This window comes from Plecotus auritus, assembly GCF_963455305.1.
Source record: "Plecotus auritus genome assembly, chromosome: 8".
NCBI classification, from domain to species: domain Eukaryota; kingdom Metazoa; phylum Chordata; class Mammalia; order Chiroptera; family Vespertilionidae; genus Plecotus; species Plecotus auritus.
The window spans coordinates 30,353,711-30,369,754 of NC_137782.1; positions in this window are offsets into that span (position 1 = coordinate 30,353,711).

Here is a 16,044-nt window from a genome sequence, read left to right on the forward strand (position 1 = left end):
CACTCACCCCCTCACCTCTCCTCCCAGCACTATGCCCAGGAAGCATTGCTCTCCCTACCTCTACGACAGGCAACAGATCTGGGGCTCAGAGAGGGCAAGAGACTTGTCCAGGTGGCACAGCTAGGAAGGACAGCAGGGCCCTGACTGTAGCCTGACATGTGATGTGGGCCTGTAGTGGGTCAGGCCCTCCTCCTTCATGACAGCTCTGGACTGTGGGTGCTAAGTGTTGGCCCATGCTGCAGAGGAGAAAGCTGCTCACAGAGAAGCTTGGGGACTTGCCCAAGGCTGAGCAGGAGGATGTGGAGCCAGTCCAGGTGCCTGCTCTGAGCCACCGCCCTTTGCTAACCTTTCAGCACCCTGGTCAGGGCTCAGCTTCACCTCAGGGCAGAGAAATCCCCAAGCTCAAGAGGAACTTGCCTTTCTATGACAGCTCTTCCCTCTCCCCTGACCCAGTTCTCTCCCTCCTCCCACTCCCTCTCTTTCTTCCCTCCACCCCACCCCCTCTTCTCCAGTCACATTCACCTCCTTGCTTTCCAGGAATGTACCACCTTATTTCTACCTCAGAGCTTTCATTCTTCTGATCCCTCCTTATAAAAAGAGTCTCACAAGAGGAAAGTGTCCCGTCATTCTTTTCTGGCCACAGAAGTGTCTGAATGCTATGCTGAAAATGACTGTGATTGTCATTTTTGTGACACACACACACCAGCCTGAGTTGCCTGCCCCCTATCCCCCAGCCCATTCTTCACCATGAGCATCTACTTTGCTCCAGATCTTTGCCCTGCTGGCTTCTCCTTGTCACTAAGGTCTCAGTCCTTAGTCACCACCTCAGAGAAGCCCTCCATGATGGCCAGACACAAGATGTGGGGCCTGCCCTGGCTAATGATACTCTATCCTGCTAACTTTCTTTGCAGCGCTCTCTCTCTCTCTCTCTCTCTCTCTCTCTCTCTCTCTCTCTCTCTCTCTCTCTTTCTCTCTCTCTCTCTCTCTGTCTCTCTGTCTCTCTCTCTCTGGTATGGCAGCTCCAGGAGGACAGAGTCCTCTCTGCCCTGTTCTTGGGTGTGTGCCACAGGCCCAGTGCACAGTAGGTGTTTAATAACCATAGCTTGAATGTCAAGTGCATGGATCTGAGCACCTTCCATGAGCCAAACTCTAAAGGCATTTAACCCACTGAATCCACACACAGGGGAGAGGTCCTGTCACTCACTCTATGGAACAAAGGAATGAGGGCTCAGCAAGGGTTTTGATGTCCCCAAAGCCATGAAGCCAGTTAGGCCCCAGCTGTGAGCCACCCAGAACTTGCACCTCAATCTCTCTTCTCTCCTCCCTCATCTCAGACATAGGAGGGTGGTGGTGAGTGGAGATTGTTGGATGGGAGTAATGGTCCCTCAGCTTATGTCATCCTCCTCTTTTCTGTACTAGTGAACTGCAACTCAAAGCCCAACTCTGCCTACCCAGAGCCATCCCTTTCCTTCTCTCCTGAAGGCAGAATCTATCTTCCCCTATTGAGGATGGGAAAATGCTGGATGTTCATTTTCCCAGCCTCCCTTGCAGCTAACCCGGGCATGGGCCAGTCCTGGCAAGGGTCCTCTCCCCTTATAAAAAGAGTCTCATGAGAGGAAAGTGTCCCCTGTGACTCTTTGCTGGGCACAGAAGTGTCTGAATGTTATGCTGAAAATGACTGTGATTATCATTTTTGTGACACACACACACAGCCTGAGTTGCCTGCCCCCCCCCCACCCATTCATCACCATGAACATCTACATCAGTGGGGGTTGCACAGGGACCTCAAAGGATGCCCTTCTGAGTCCCCACAACCTCAGAAACCACCAGGAATATAGAACCATGGAGGGTGGACGTGTTATCAGAAGCAGGGAGGAGGGCCCTCCCTTTGCAACTCTGGCTGCCTGACCCCCCTACTGCCCACCTACTTCTGTCTGACATCCCCCAGGTGAGAGAGAGAGAGCAGAGGAGGGAGCATATCCGGGATTCTGGACTTTTTCCCAGGGAAGCAGCTGGGGCGCTCCTGTTGGCATCAGGCCAGTGGGGTTAATTGCTCATACAATTTCAGCTTGCACAGGGGTCTCATTTCCTTATTACTGAAATCATTTCCTTGGGAGTGCTTACAAACCACCTGGAAAACCAGTGACAAAGAACCAACTCCCTACATCCCCAGCTTCCCACAGAAGTCAGAACCAAGCATTGAGGACAGATGGAGCCCAGAGCTAATGTGGGGCTGGGAAGGCTTTCTGCTCCAAAGAGGGCTGAAACCCAAGAGGGACAGAGGCTGCCTTGAGGACAAGAGCATCTTTATTTTCTCAACCTGGGGCTGCATTTTGGACAATGGTGCAGCTGTAAGGTAGCAGCAGAGTGTAGCTCAGAGACAAGCGGGGGCAGAGACAGTGGTTGAGAGTTTGGCACCCTGGCAATCTTTGTTCCCTTTCCTGTACTCCAGTTACTTATTACTCAGTCTTTGGACCTCCCAGTCATTCTCTGGGATTATTTTTTGTGCCTATTCCTTATTTCTTTTTTTTCCCTTCCCCCATTGACCTCTCCCTGGCCACTCCCACCCCCCAGCACATGTCCTCACCCGCCTAGTGTCTGTGTCCATTGGTTATGCTTATATGCATGCATGAGTTGATCTCTTACCCATCCCCCTTCCCCTGCCTTCCCTCTGAGGTTTGATGGTCTGTTCAATCCTTCTATGTATCTGTATCTATTTTTGTTCATCAGTTTATGTTGTTCATTAAGTCCACAAATGAGTGAGATCATGTGATATTTATCTTTCTCTGACTGGCTTATTTCGCTTAGCATAATGCTCTCCAGGTCCATCCATGCTGTTGCAAATGGTAAGAGTTCTTTCTTTTTTACAGCAGCGTATTATTCATTGTGTAGATGTACCACTATTTTTTAATCCACTCATCTGCTGATGGGCACTTAGGCTGTTTCCAAATCTTAGCTAAGGTGAATTGTGCTGCTATGAACATAGGGGTGCATATATCCTTTCTGATTGGTGTTTCTGATTTCTTAGGATATATTCCTAGAAGTGGGATTACTGGGTCAAATGGGAGTTCCATTTTTTTTTTTTTTTTTTTTAGGAAACTCCATACTGTTTTCCACAGTGGCTGCATCGGTCTGCATTCCCACCAGCAGTGTGCGAAGGCTCCTTTTTCTCCACATCCTCGCCAGCACTTGTCGTTTGTTGATGATAGCCATTATGACAGGTGTGAGATGGTACATTATTGTTGTTTTGATTTACATCTCTCGGATGATTAGTGACTTAGAGGATTTTTTTCATATGTCTGTTGGCCTTCTGTATGTCCACTTCCAAAAAAGTGTCTATTTAGGTCCTCTGTCCATTTTTTGATTGGATTGTTTATCTTCCTTTTGTTAAGTTGTATGAGTTCCTATAAATTTTGGAGATTAAACCTTATCGGATGTAACACTGGCAAATATGTTCTCCCATGCAGTGGGCTCTCTTGTTTTTTTTTATTGATGGTTTCTTTTCCTGTACAGAAGCTTTTTATTTTTATGTAGTCCCATTTGTTCATTTTCTCCTTAGTTTCCATTGCCCTAGGACCATGGTCGGCAAACTGCGGCTCGCGAGCCACATGCGGCTCTTTGGCCCCTTGAGTGTGGCTCTTCCACAAAATACCATAGCCTGGGTGAGTCTATTTTGAAGAAGTGGCGTTAGAAGAAGTTTAAGTTTAAAAAATTTGGCTCTCCAAAGAAATTTCAATAGTTGTACTGTTGATATTTGACTCTGTTGACTAATGAGTTTGCCGACCACTGCCCTAGGAGATGTATCAGTAAAGATAATGCTATGAGATATGTCTGATATTTTACTGCCTATGGATTCCTCTAACATATTTATGGTTTCCTGTCTTACGTTTAAGTCCTTTATCCATTTTGAGTTTATTTTTGTGTATGGTGTAAGTTGGTGGTGTAATTTCATGTTTTTGCATGTATCTGTCCAATTTTCCCAGCACCATTTACTGAAGAGACTGTGTTAACTCCATTGTATGCTCTTGCCTCCTTTGTCAAATATTAATTAAGCATAATGGCTTGGGTCAATTTCTGGGTTCTCTATTCTGTTCCATTGGTCTATATGTCTGTTCTTGTGCCAGTACCAGGCAGTTTTGAGAACAGTGGCTTTGTAATACAGCTTGAGATCTGGTATTTTGATCCCTCCAACTTTGTTCTTCTTTCTCAGGATTGTTGCAGCTATTTGGGGTCTTTTTTTATTCCATATAAATTTTTGGAAAGTTTGTTCTAGGTCTGTGAAATATGCCATTGGGGATATTTTAATGGGGATTGCATTGAATCTATAGATTGCTTTGGGTAGTATGGACATTTTAATGATGTTTATTCTACCAATCTATGAACACGGTATATTCTTCCACTTGTTTATATCTTCCTCTATCTCTTTTTTTCAAGAGATAGTTTTCTGAGTACAGGTCTTTTACCTCTGTACAAACTTTTAAATGTGTAACATATTCCACAATTAATATTTTTTTCCATTGACTTCAGAGAGGAAGGGAAAGGGAGAGAGAGAAACATCAATGATTAAAGAGAATCTTTGATCAGCTGCCTCCTGCACAACCCACACGGGGATCAAGCCCGAGACCTGGGTATGTGCCTTGACTGGGAATCGAACCATGACCTCCTGGTTCACAGGTCAATGCTCAATCACTGAGCCTCACTGGCCAGGCAATAAATATTTTTAATAAGAAAAAAATGTGAAAGCTGGGGGTGGTTTGAAGAAGAGACTCAATAGCAGGAGGAAGAAGAGAGGAAATGCTGAGAGGGAGAGTGCCCTAGAACAACAAACACACAGGGAGATAAAGGCAGATGGCCCAGTGACTGAATACAACTGGTCCCTCCTCTCTAGTACCTGCCTCCACCTGCTCCTGCCTGATCAGTGTCAAGAGCTGCCACCAAGGCCCACCATCTCCCAAGTTGGTCTCCAGTGTGGGCGGCAGCTGGACATCCCCACCAACCCCAGCAATGATGCCCTGTATCAGACCCTGGGTGGTCCCCAGCCTCACAGTCACCATTGCCCCTTCCCATGGGCCTTGTCTGAGGACTCCTGCTGTGCCCTGCACCTCTGTTTGCAGGAAGCTCACCTTGGGCAGGCGAGCACTCCACTCACACCTTGTCAGCATCCCAATACTGTCACACTTAACAATATTAAAAAAATGCCTTCCATGCAGCCCTCCTCTGACGGGGTGCCACTAGGGAAGAGAAGTGTCAAGGTCCAGACAGCACTCCTGAAGCCACAGGCCCTGTGGACCATGCACCTGGATGGGTAGGGCCAGGGCCTCCCACTGTGTCCTCTGTAGTGTCACAACCCAGCAAGGAGAGGAAACTTCATGGTCTTCAGAGGGTCTGGCTAAAGGATGGGAGGCCCCAAACTCTCTTCCTGCCCCCATACAAGCTCAGCCAGTCACCCAGCATCAGGGACCTGGGGTCACTCCCGCTACTGCCTTCCTGGTTCCAGTGCCTGTCTACCACCTCCATGCCACGGAAGAGCCTGGGTCATTGTGGGGACATATGACATCAGTCTGACCTAGCCACCCTTAGCCCACTCCACTCAGCTTCCAGTTGTTCCCCATGTGGCTGAAAGCTCTTTTCAAAAGGACCCACACAAGCAGGTCCCCAGGATGCTGACAGCATTCAGCTCAAAGCCCTGGCCAGGGACCATCATTGATTGGCTCAGGTGGTGCCCAGGACAACCTTCACCCAGTGTTCAGGGCACTTAGTGTCAAGCTGGACTCAATTGAATGCAACAGAGCCCCTCACTTCTCAGGGGTAGCTGGCAGCTCTCCTGACTGGGTCTACCTCATCCCACCCCATTCTCCAAGGCAGGTGGCTGCAGGCTGCAGAGGAAGTCTTGGGCCTTCTCCTTGTTTTCAGGTTTCTGCAAGGAACTGCCCAGCACCCCAGTGACCCTAGCACTTGACAATTTATCAAGTACAATATGCATAAGTGCACAAATCTTTAGGCAGGATTTGCTCAAATATAAATTCACATGTCTGTACACGTGTATAACTACCACCCTTACCAATATTTAGAACACTTCTGTCCATCCCTTTCCATCATTATCTTACTTGTCCTTTAACAAGATATGAATAGATTCATGCTGTGTGCTCTTTGCCTCTGGGTTATTGTTGCTCATCATTCATTTTGTCTGAGGTTTCTCCATGACACATGTAGCAGTAGTTCATTCTTTCTCACTGCTGTGTAGTATACAACTGCATTATTTGATCAACTTTCCCATTTTGCTGTTTGTGAGCATTTGGGTTGTTTCATTTAGGGGCTTTGATGAATAATGCTGCTAAGAATATGTCTGCCCATGTTATTTTGGTGAAAAATGCATTCATGCATTCACATCTTTGGGGCATATTCCCATGGGTAGATTTGGTAGGTCATATGATAACCATACAGTAAGTCCTCCCTTAATGTTGTCAATAGGTTCTGTGACTTTAAGTGAAACTAAGTGTAACAAAACCAATTTTACCACAGGCTAGTTGATATAAACAAGAGTTAAGTTTCTACTGTACCTTATCAGCATTATAATGAAAATAGAGGCCCAGTGCATGAAATTCATGCATGGGAGGGGAGGGTCCCTCAGCCCGGCCTGCACCCTCTCACAATCCGGGACTGCTGCAGGATCAGGCCTAAAGTGGAAATCAGACATCCCTCTTGCAATCCGGGACCGCTGGCTCCTAACCGCTGGCCTGCCTGCCTGCCTGATTGCCCCTAACTGCCTCTGCCTGCCTGCATGATTGCCCCTAACCACCCTGCCTGCCTCCTGATTGCCCCTAACTGCCTCTGCCTGCCTGCCTGATTGCCCCTAACCACTCTGCATGCCTGCCTGATCACCCCTAAGTGCTTGCCTGCCTGCCTGCCTGCCTGATAGCCCCTAACTGCTTGCCTGCCTGATAGCCCCTAACTGCTCGCCTGCCTGCCTGATCACCCCTAACCACCCTGCCTGCCTGCCTGATCACCCCTAACTGCCTCTGCCTCCTACCTGATCACCCCTAACCACTCGCCTGCCTACCTGATCGCCCCTAACCACCCTGCCTGCCTGATGTCCCTAACTGCTCGCCTGCCTGCCTGATCGTCCCTAACCACTTTGCATGCCTGCCTGATTGCCCCTGCTTGCCTGCCTGCCTGATCACCCCTAACCACCTCTGCCTGCCTGCCTGATCACCCCTAACCACTCACCTGCCTACCTGATCGCCCCTAACCACCCTGCCTGCCTGCTTGATGCCCATAACTGCTCACCTGCCTGCCTGATTGCCCCTAACCGCTTGTCTGCCTGCCTGATAGCCCCTAACCACTCACCTGCCTACCTGATTGCCCCTAACCACCTCTGCCTTGGCCCCCACCACCACAGCTTCATCCGGAAGGACATCCAGAATGATGGCCGGAAGGTTGTTTGGCTGTATGGTCTAATTAGCATATTATGCTTTTATTATTATAGATGATGTTGAACAAAATTATGTTATTCAAGGATATTCTGTATATTTAATTTTAGAAGGAACTGCCAGATAGCTTTCCAAAGTGGCAGTAGCATTTTTATATTCTCGGCAATAATGAAAGCGTTCCAGTGGCTGCACATTCTTGTCAACAGTTGGTATTGTCATTTCTTTTTTTTAATTGAGGTATAATTCACATACCATATAATTCACTCTTTTGAATTACACAATTCAGTGGGATTTTTTGAATATTCACAAAGTTGTGAATATCACCACCATCTAATTGGGGAACATTTTTATCACCCCAAAAAGAAACCTTGTACCAATCAGCAGTCACACCTCATTCGCCCTATTGCCCCCTTCCCTAGCCCTTACCAACCAGAAATCTCCTTTCTGTCTCAATTCCAGATATTTCACAAAAATGGAGTCATATAATATGTGGCCTTTTTGACTGACTCCTTTCACTTAATGTTTTTTACGTCCATCCATATTTTAGCATGTATCAGTACTTCATTTCTTTTTATGGCATCATATTGAATTATATCACATTTTGTTTATCCATGTATAAATTGATGGGCACTTGTTTTCACTTTTTGGCTATGGTAAATAATGCTGCTATGAACATTCATGTACAAGTATTGTGTGGGCATCTGTTTTCAATTCTCCCCAGTATATACTTAGGAGTGGAAATTCTTGGTCATATGGTAATTCCATTTTTAACTTTTTGAGGAATTACCAAACTGTTTTCCACAGCAGCTGCACCATTTTATTCCCACCAGCATTATATGAGGGTTCCAATTTCTCCACACCTTCACCATTTGTTAATGTCTGTCTTGGTACAGTCATCCTAGTTGGTTATGAAGAGGTATTTCATTGTGATTTTGATTTGCTGTTCTCTGATGACTAATGATGTTAAGCATCTTTTTATGTGCTTATTTGCAAACGTACATCTTCTTTGTAGAAATGTTAATCCAAGTCCTTTGCCCATTTTTAAATTGACTTATTTGTCTTTTTTTAATTTTTGAGTTAGAAGTTTTAAAATATACTAGAGGCCCGGTGCACAAAATTCGTGCATGGGGTGGGGGGAGGTGTCCCTCAGCCTAGCCTGCACCCTCTCCAATCTGAGACCCCTCAAGGGATGTCCGACTGCATTCCTCTCACAATCCAGGACTGCTGGCTCCCAAATGCTCGCTTGCCTGCCTTCCTGATTGTCCCTTACTGCTTCTGCCTGCCAGCCTGATCACTACCTAACCACTCCCCTGCCAGCCTGATTGATGCCTAACTGCTCCCCTGCCAGCCTAATTGCCCCTAACTGCCCTCCCCTGCAGGCCTGGTCACCCCTAACTGCCCTCCCCTACAGGCCTGGTTCCCCCCAACTGCTCTCCCCTGCAGGCCTGGTTCCACCCCCAACTGCCCTTCCCTGCAGGCCCGGTTGCCCCCAACTTCCCTCCTCTGCCGGCCTGGTCACCCTTAACTGCCCTCCCCTGCAGGCTTGATCGCCCCCAACTGCCCTCCCTTGCAGTCCTGGTCCCCCCCAACTGCCCTCCCCTGCTGGCCATCTTGTGGCGGCCTTCTTATGTCCACATGGGAGCAGCCATCTTGTGTGTTGGAGTAATGGTCAATTTGCATATTACTCTTTTGTTAGATAGGATTCTAGAGACATGACCCTTACCAGACATGATTTGCAAACATTTTCTCCCATTATGTGGGTTGTCATTTCACCTTCTCTGTAGTGTCCTTTGAAACACAAAAATTTTAAATTTTGATGAAGTCCAACTTATCTATTTTTCATTGGTTGCTTTAGGTTTCACATGTAAAAAACCATTGCCAAATCTATTGCCAAACCACTGGTCACAAAAATGTACACCTGTGTTTTCTTTTAATAGCTCTTACATTCAGATCTTGATCCATTTTGAGATCATTTTTATATATGTTGTGAGGTAGGGGTCCAACTTCATTGTTTTGCATGTTGATACCCAGTTGTCCCAGGATGGATTGCTGAAAAGATGGACTTGGCACCTTTGTTGAAATCATTCTTTTATCTATGACTAACTGATTTTCAACAAAGGAGCCAACAGGAAGCAGAGACCACACAGAGATGATGTCAGTCCTAGCTTATGGTCAGGGCTGACCACCAACATGGGAGGGAGCCAGCTTCAAGATGACTTCTGTCCTCCACTCTGTCTGACTGCAAGCACATGAAAGACTCTGAGCAAGAACCACTCAGCTGAGCCCATCCATCTATGGCAGGAACCAGGAGAGCTAATGATAAATGATTTTGTTGTTTTAGACCATTATGGGCTGAATGTTTGTATCTCCCCTCAAATTCATATGTTAAAGCCCTAATTCACAAAATGATGATATTTGAGGTGGGGCTTTGGGAGGTGATTAGGGTTGGATGATGTCGCAAGGGTGGGGACCCCACATGTGATTAGTGTCCTTATAAGAAAAGAAAGAGGATATATGAGGGCACATCAAGAAGGCGGCCATCTGCACACCAGGATGATGCCCCTCACCAGGAACCAAATCTTCATCTTGAAGATGCTTAGAATGGCACCAGGCACACAGTGAATGTTCAATAAATGTTAGCTCATGATGGCAGCTGATAAAGAGGGTGGATGAAAAGATATGTAAAAGGTCTTTGAAACTGGTGCGAGTCTGCAGTTCTGTGGGGACTGAGCAGCTCACCATAGAGAAGGGAGGTGGAAGGAGGCAGACTTGTTGGGCAGGAGCCTCAGCTCAGAGAGGAGGCTGGGTGGCCCAGCCTTGCCCAGGGAGGTGGGGGAGTCCTTCAGGCCAGCCTGGGCCCAGGACAGTCTGCTCTGTCCTCCTGGATGCCTCCTAGCCTTCTTACTGGCCCTGGGAAGAGGGCACACCTACCCTGGCCTGAGGCACAAAACCGGGCAAAGGCTCCACAGCTGGCCCCTACTCCATCATGACCCCCTCCCTGACCCTGTGCCCCCGGATGTTAGGGCCACTGCAACAGGGACCTCGGCAGAACCTCCTCTCTGGGACTTCCTGTCAAAACTTCAAGGCAGGGTAAGGGGAGCAGAGAATATGTCTAAACCTGAAAGTAATTTACTATGTTTATTAAGTGGTTATTATAAGTTAAATAACCAACACTGGCTTATTAAGAATATGTGGAGATGATAATCACCCAAGTCTTCCGTTTGCTCCCGACAGCAAGGAGCAAGGGGTCCTGCTGGGATCGTCTTTAATAATGACTCTCGGGGAGCAGCATTGAGGAAGCAACTCCAGGAATCCCTGTCTCCTTTCTGACAGCTTTATGCTCTATAAATACTTGGAGATTATTAAAAACATATTTATTTAAGATTAATAGCTCTCCTGCAGATACAAATCTAAGCCAATAAGGCTCATAAGCCCACTTACAATAATCAATGATACTGTTTAAACACCCGACCAGCTTTGCTTAAACTGGAGGCTCTGGGCTCCTGAGAGAGGAAGCAGGGGGCGGGGGGCAGGGGGCGGCGGGGGGGAGGGAGGGGGGGGTCCACCTGCCGGTGCTGTGGGGCTGGGGAGGCCAGGCTAAGGGCAGGGATTATCTGGAGGCCAGGAGATCTGGAGAAGCTGTGCACAGCTCTATAAGACCCTTTTCCCTTACCCCCTTCACAACCATCTCATCTCTCTGAGCCTCAGTTTCCTCATCTGGAATATGGGCCCTTCAGCTCTAAAACCCTATGAGTTTATTATAGTTCTGAGAGACATCTGTGCGAAATAAAGGCCACCCCCATGGAATTAAATGATGGGGGTTAAATGAGGACATAGGAACTTTAGGTCTTCAGGGTCTTTCCAAACTCCATCTCTAGATAGGGTTCCACTCCACTTTCCCAAATTCATCCCCCCTTCCTGCCTCTGGGCAAGACTCTGCACACACTTCTCCTCCCTGGGAGCACCTCCACCTCACCCCACCACATACCTCACCTAGAGTATACAGACTCATCTCTCAGATCCCAAGAAAACGCCACCTCTTCCAGGAAGCCTTCTTGGACCACCTCACCCCACCACCCCCTTCCTGTACCCCCAACCTCCCAACTTTCTCAGCACAGCTCATTATCACTGTGTGAAAGTGACTGTGTGACTATTTCTGCCTTATCCCTTGCACTAGAAGCAACATGAGCACAAATGGAGTTGTTGTGCTCACCGCTGCACCCCAGCACCCGTCCCAGGGCTGCGCAGAGATGATGCTCAATCACCGCTCACTGCACGAATACAGACCAGGCCTGCTGAGCACACGGAAGAGCAGCTTCATTCAACTGACTCCTGCCGCAGGCTGGACCTGCGAGTATGTTAGACTCACATCTTATTCTTATGCCTGTTTCTCTCTCTTATCACCGTGGCTTTGCAGGGTGTGTTAAAATCTGTTAGGGCAAGTTGCTTGGCTTTTTAAAAATAGGCTTCACCATTTAAATAGTTTTATTCTTATATGTAAATTTCAGAATAAGTTTATTATGTTCATTTAAAAAATCCTGCTGCAATTCTGATTGTTATTTTATGGATTTTGTTGTTGTTGTTGTGTGTTTTTGGCAGCTGAACCTCAGGTTTGGAGAGATGTATTAACCACACTCCTCAATTTATAGCTAAAAGATTCCCCTCTTTTGGGTTATTAATTGTTATTCCCTTTTCCCCCTTTCTCACCTCACTACCAAAGAGTGACCAGCCTGTGTTCAATGCATGTGCTTCGTATATGCTTTCAACATGAGCATTGTTCTTTCTTATATATTCTTTATTACATAAATAATATTATGTTTGAACTTCATGCTGTGTCTTTTTCCCCAACCAGAACTATTTTAAAGGTTGTTCCATGTTGTCTGTTGTGACTTTACCCACTGCCCGACCCCCACTGCTCACCCCATAAAGGATCCAGCATGCCCCGTCTCACATAGGCCCCATATGCATGGGATGAGGCCTCCCAGGGTATGTACCAGAGTGGCTTGCTGGCTCAAGTCATGTGCCAGTATTCAACTAGAGTAAGTCCTGTGAGATCTTTCTCCCAAGCACCACAGCTACCTGCATTCCCACCTGAGGTCCCTGCGGCCCATTGCGCCTCACACTTGGCATCATACAGTGGTCCCTTTTTTGCCAGTTTAGCAGGTCTTGTCATTTTTATCTACTTTTCTGTGGTAGTGGTAGATACTAAATAGTCAATATATATTCAGAACAGTATAGACTATAGAGTTGTCTCAGTTTTAGACATTGTAAATATCTTCTGCTAGCCAGCCACCTGTCTGGGAACTTTCTTCAGTGTCCCTCATTGAATGTAAATCCTTAATGCTGATGACAACACATCACCCACTCTTTTCATCTTACAGCGTATGCTTTTGGAATTAGGTTTAAGAAGTCCTCTCCTGGCCCCCAGTTACAAAGATGCTCACTTAGATGGCTTTGTACTTACAGAATGGAGGATAACTGACAATTTTCCAATGTTAAGTGATCCCATAGGTCCCTGAAGCCCAGATAAAGGAAAACAATGTTTTTAGTTGAAGGAGTAAATGATCTTGAGCTGCCCCACCACAGACCATAGACGCTGTCCATCCCCTGCCCTTGAGGGCCCAGTTGAGGCCAGGGACTGGCCCTGCCCCACAGCAGCTCCTTACACCTTCACTCAAATGGGACTTACTAAGGACCCATCTTGGAGGAAGCCAGGCACCCCAAAGTGAAAGGGACACTATGGGGACAGAACTAGCTTGGCCATTAATGGGGAGATAGACAATGTTTAAAAGTAACAGACACAAAAAGTATAATTGCAAGTTGTGTTTTCCATCTCTCCTAGGCATGGATGGGAGTCTACATAAGAAAACAGTCTCTGAGCGGTACACTGAAAATGTGTAATTTTGCTACACGTGTATAATAGCTCAATAAAAGAAGCTTTAACCCCCCCCCCCCCCTCTCAGCAAAACACACACACACACACACAGGGGACAGTAATGGTAAAAACAAGTCAATGGAGATTCCCAGGAGAAAATAGACCAAGAGCTTCTTGGGTGCCAGAGCCAGAGCCAAAGATTGCCTGGGATCTCAAAGGTCAAAGACAACCTAACCAGAGGCATCTGATATGGGGGCTGGGGGAGTCAGACTGAGACGATGGGTCAACATGGACCCCAGTCCCAGCTTTGCCAGTCAGAGGTGTGATCTTGGGGAGGCTGCATAACCCCTAGAGCCCCAACATCCCCATCCACAAAATGGGCTAGTGCCACTCCTCCAAGGAAGCAAGATGTGGCTGGGGATTCCTTCTTAAACTGTGATAATTATCCATAGAAGGCCATGCCCCCTCATTGTTTCCTGACCCTCTGCGCCACCAGCAGCCCTGCCTGACCACAGGGAAACAGTTCATGGCCAGACCAAAGGCATTAAGACACACAAAGCCTCAGGTTCACATGAAGCACTCAATAAAGATCTGATTTTTTTCTTTTCCAGAAATTGGCTTTCTCAGATCCACATACTTAAATAGAGCAGGGTCTCATTTACCTCCTGGGCTAGGCATGACTAGGCAGAGAGCTAGCAGAAAATGTGGGGAGCTGGGGGTGCAAGCTCCACCAGCAGAGACATGCCCCATTGCTGCAGCCAGATATTGCCAGGGTGACAGAAAGCGGCCCCAAAAGCAAAATAAAAATCTTCTGTCACATATAGTTGGAATCTGCATCTTTATGTGAAATTTCCTTATTTTAAAAATTTGGCAAGTCACTGAGATTCTTTAAAACACTGTATGGTCCAAACAAAAATCATGTCTTGGCTGCCAGGTTGCCATCTTAAGCATGTCTCCACCACCCCATGTTACAAGGGACACATAGACAAGTTGGCCAACTGTGCCAGGGTTACACAGTGAGGTTAGGCAGTAGATGACTGGGACCTGGAAGCCATCCATCCATCCATTCATCATCATCACCATCATATCATAATTCACCCATCCATCCCTTATCTATCATCCATCCATCCATCTATTGATCCAGTATTCATTAATCCATTATTTATGCATCCATCATCCATTATCTTTCATCCATCCATCATTTATTCATTCATTCATCCATTCACCCACCTGCCATACATATAAGCATCCTTTTATCCATTTATTCAGTTAGCAGATATTTGTTGAGTGCCTACTGCATGTCAGGGAGCTGATGAAGCTCTAGAGGTAAGAGCTGTCACTGGGCCCTCCCACCCATCACTTCTAGAGAGCCCCACACCAAGGGCAAATCTATAGTGTTACACAGGAGCACACACACACATGCGTGCACACACACGCACACACACACATTTAGACACACGTTTAGACCTAAACACATACACATAGATATACACACTCACAAGGCACAAACACCAGCCATAGAAATGAATATAGACAAGCATGAACAAGTATACATGCCAGAAAGTCTGTACTCAGAGACATACAAATTCAGACACAAACACACATAAGCACATACATGGCATAAATGTACCCATGTGCTCACAAACAGAAATACAGATACAAGCACATGCCTGCATTTACACAAAAACGCAAGAGCATACAGTCATGTGCAACTGCACATATAAAACTCAATAACAAGCCTAGGCAGACCCAGACCCACACACATACCTATACCACATGCACACATATACAATCTTCTCCATATCTCTGTCTGCCTGACTCCTCCCAAACTTGAAACTCACCCTCTCTCTCTCTCTCTCTCTCTCTCTCTCTCTCTCCCCCCCTGTCTCTCTCTCTCTTTCTCTCTCTCCACACACACACACACACACACACACACACACACACACACACACACGATGGCTCACTATTGTCACCAGTGAGTGCCTTTGGCCTAAGCTCCAAATAGATCTTCCTCCACTCTTGACTCCCCCCACCACCACTTCCCCAATTAACTCAGGAAACAGGGCTGCTGGAACAGCCAGTTCAGCCTGGGCCCGGGGTGCGCCTGAAGCTAAGAAGCACCTGTCACTTAGAGGCTCCCTCTCAGCTTGCTGACATCTCCTGCCCCTGGCTCAGTCCAGCAATTACAGAAGGACCAGAGCAACCTGGAAAAGAGGAGGTGGAATTGCTCACTGCAGGAGCCCCTCCCAGCTCTTCCCCAGCCAATGCCCTTGGCAACAGTCCATCCATCCAGCAGATATTTGCTGGGCGCCTACTGGTGACAAGCACTTGCCAGGCTCTGGAGAGGCAATGGTGAGCAGAGGCAAACAGCCCAGCCCTCACAGAGCTGATGGTCTAGTGCAAAATAAACACACTCATCAAACCATTACAAAAATAATGGTCAGACTGCAACTCTGCTGAGCACAGCCCGATGGGGGACACAGTCCTATGAGAGCTCCAGGACGGCATCTGACCTCCACTGGGACCCAGCCAGTGGAGCTTTCTCTGCTTCTGAAGCCTCTTGATCTAAGGCACCACCTGGGTGAGGCTGGAGAATAGGATGCTGAAAGGGTTAGGGTGGGCGCAAAGACCTCGAGCTGGTCCAGAGAACACTTGGCCACACCTTTCTCTCCTTGGTGCTTCTCAGAGCTGCAGGCAGGGCAGGCACTATCCATTACTGTCCTTGCTCTCTAGGGCGCT